This window comes from Equus przewalskii, chromosome 6 (assembly GCF_037783145.1).
Source record: "Equus przewalskii isolate Varuska chromosome 6, EquPr2, whole genome shotgun sequence".
In the NCBI taxonomy this organism is placed as follows: domain Eukaryota; kingdom Metazoa; phylum Chordata; class Mammalia; order Perissodactyla; family Equidae; genus Equus; species Equus przewalskii.
The window spans coordinates 56,694,574-56,698,148 of NC_091836.1; the positions used below are offsets into that span (position 1 = coordinate 56,694,574).

Genomic DNA, 3,575 nt, shown 5'->3' on the forward strand with positions numbered 1-3,575 from the left:
TCTCCCTTCTTGGCCCCGGAGACCCCTGACCAAATAGAACCTAGTCTTTCCCAGACCAGCGGGGGAGCTGGCATGTTGGGGGACAGCACGCACTGCTCCCCAGGTTTTTGGGAGCCAGGTGTCCCGAGCGCCGCGGCGCAGGCGCTCCTCCTGCGGGCCGCAGCACTCAGCCGGCGGAGGCGGGAGCCCAGGAACCCGGCCTTGGCCCTGGAAGCTCCGAGCCGCCGCGGCCGCACCGCCTCCTCCTGAACACGGACGCATTTCCCTGGGAAGGCGGTTTCCCTGGAAGGAAGCTGTTGCAGCTCCGGGAACAGAAGCGAGGAAGATGCGCTGCCTTCCAGCCCTGGAACCGCGTTAGTTGGAGTTTTGAGTTCCTCTGACCTCGAGCATGCCAGAACCAAGGATGGAGCCCAACGTCCACATGGACTCAAAAAGGTCGGTCTCTAAGCAAGACCTTGAACTGGAGGAGTAGCTGGGGCTGGGAGTGTCCAAACCTGCTCTGGCTCCCCCTCTAGGGCGCTGACTTCTGGCTGTCGGGACTCACCTGCAGTGCTTCTGCTGGGTCCAAGGACCTGAAGCCTTTATCTGGTATCTTTGATACAATGTTTTTCCATAGCTCCACTTATATTTTTTACTAGACTTTTATTTTTTACAAGAAAAATTCATGTTGCCGCTGTTAAAAAGCAGAATCACTCGGTATTTTAAAAGATAACACAATACAGCGAAAACTGTTTCTTTTTTTTTATTTCAAGATACTTTATTTTTAAAACAGGTCACCACACTAAGCTTTTGGCCCCTTCTACCAATGTACAAGCTACAAACGCTTGCTTGGCAGCTGAGCGGCACTCTTCAGTAGCGTGTTTGAAAAGTGAATAAAAATCCATATAAAACAAATATTCAAATAGTTTCCATAGGAACACAGATAAGTGTGACCCCATCTCCTAGTCTTCGGTACTGTTGCATCTGTGCCAACTCTACTTACAAAGACATTTCAAAACTACCAGGAATTAAGTTAAATGGTCCTCCCAATCCCTACTTCAAGCTAAACTCGTAGTTAACAGCTAGAAGAATGGTATCTACACATTAATGCTGGCTAAAGCACAGGCTGCTGGGTGCCGCTTCATCCCACTCTCCCAAGCACAGGACACAGGCAGAGTGCTGACGTCCTGCTCCTCCACTTCAGGCGGGAAGTCGTGGTTCTGGATTTGCTGCATCAGTTGCCATGTTGGCCCTGACATGGCATAGTAGATAGCTGACCTCTGGAATCTGTTGAAAGTAGAAGCAGCAGCAACAGTATGAACACCCCTGTTTTCAAAGAGCATCCAATCGCCCACCTGCATCTCGGGCAAGTTACAGCGCTCAGCAATGCGATAGAGGTCGTCACACCTCGGTCCTCACATGCTGGATGAATAATACTTCTCATCTGGTTTGGGTCTCTTTTACAGAAGAGGCTTCACGTGTGCATGATCATAAAGGATGCAATTAAATGATCCATATACTCCATCATTCACGTAATACATAAAGGTTTGTTCACTCGACTCATCTTCATCATCAGATCCTGTTTGTTCCTTTAATACGAGTTTTTTCACAATGATATTAACTGCGAGCATGAAAGCTGACGCAACGTACTATCTGCCTGGCTCAGCTATGACTCTCACTCCCAAGTCTGACAGAAAATACTTGTCCAGTGCTGGGTGGATTACACTGGTGACCTCTTCAAATTTAAGCTTTATATCCTCAGATCCAGGAAAGCCAACACCAATATCAAGCAGATACATGTTGAAACCAATCTCAGCCCCCATGTCAAAGACACAGCAGGCGTCAGAGATGGCCTGCACAAAAGTCTCCGGGTCAGTGCAGCCACTTCCCACATGGAAGCTGACACCAATGATGTCAATATTTAGCTCTTTCGCCTGTTCCAAAAGAAGCCTGCTGGTTTTGAATGTAGCACCAAATTTAACACTGAGGCGACAGACTGCTTTGGAATCATTGGTAGCAATCCGCAAAACCAACTTTGTCTTTGAATGTGCCCTGGCAACTTTCATCTACTCGACTTCACTGTCAAAAGTCATCATCTGGACTCCGTTATTGGCAGCATACTTAATCTGGGACACTTGTTTACAAGGATTTGCGTGGATAATCCTCTCCGGAGGCACCCCGAGACTGTGCATCAGTTGTATTTCAGTCTCGCCGGCACAGTCAAACCCTGTCCCGACGGCAGCTAAGGTCTTCACGCTGGTTCTACTATCATTGCATTTGATTGCAGAGAAGGGGGTGACCCCAGGAAAAGCTTTTAACCACCCCAGGTGTTTCTTTAGGATGTCTCCCAGGTCCGCAACATAGAAGGCATCCTTATCATCATCAGAAGAAACTTCATTAATTTTTTGGTCCAGAATGTCCCTGGCAGTAAAGCCTTCATCGAGAAAATGGCACTCAAACTGTCCATTACTAAAGTTGTTCATCGTTTCTTGATTTTCCTCTGAAACGCACCGAAGTGGAAAACTAAGAGATGACATTCAAAGGAAGTATTGCCAGCTTTTCACAAAGGCAATTTTCCAGAAATTCCAAGTCCCGCTGAAGATACGTGTGCCCTCAGAGAAGCAGTGGAAATGTTCTAGAGCGCGCGGTCGCAGCGGGTCAGCCCCATGGAGACGCCGCGAGCGCGCAGGACCGCCGGCCGCCCCGCCGCTGTCGCCGCCGCCCCGGTCGGCCGCCTGCCCTCCCGCCCGCCCGCCGCTCGCTCCCTCCCGCGGAGGACCGCCGCCCCGAGGTGGCGCCGGAGCGCTGGCAGAGGGGCGGCGGCGGCGGAGGCTGAGCCTACCGACCCGAAAACTGTTTCTGAACTAAATAAAACAGATAAAAAGGAAATAAATACAAATAATATAATCAATCTATGAAAAGCGCACACTACCATAAACTCGTGAAAGAGGAGACTGGAATTCTTTATAGTAAGACAGAAATGAGTAATTCATTTTCTTTTTATATATTCTTGAGAGAACAATATTTACTTTATTTAAAAGACATCATTGCTGGATGTAGAAATATGCTCAAATTCTTAAAAAAGAAGGGTGACATATAAAGTGTCATTTAACCCATTTCCAGGTTCTGTCATTTTTTTTTTTTTTTTGAGGAAGATTAGCCCTGAGTTAACTGCTGCCAATTCTCCTCTTTTTGCTGAGGAAGACTGACCCTGAGCTAACATCCATGCCCATCTTCCTCTATTTTATATATGGGATGCCTACCACAGCATGGCTTTTGCCAAGCGGTGCCATGTCCGCACCCGGGATCCGAACCCGTGAACCCTGGGCAGAACATGCTAACTTAACCGCTGAGCCACCAGGCCGGCCCCCAGGTTCTGTCACTTTAACGTCATTTTGTACAGAACTGATACTCTTTTTTTACTCTTCCATGCACTTTCTCATTAAGTAATTTACAGCAATGAGTTCTCAAGTTATAAGTCTTGCTCTACATAGGAGAGTACTCCAACCACGATTTTTATTTTCTCATCAATAAGAGTTTCTGACATAATCATCTAATTAAAAAATCCGTGTCATAGATTATTTACATGAAACCAA

The 3,575-nt window shown here is 47.5% G+C and overlaps 1 pseudogene; it reads right to left on the reverse strand.

Moving 5' to 3' along the window:
- Positions 1–756: 756 nt before the first annotated feature.
- Positions 757–2,697, reverse strand: LOC103558585 (ornithine decarboxylase pseudogene; annotated as a pseudogene).
- Between the last annotated feature and the right edge of the window lie 878 nt (positions 2,698–3,575).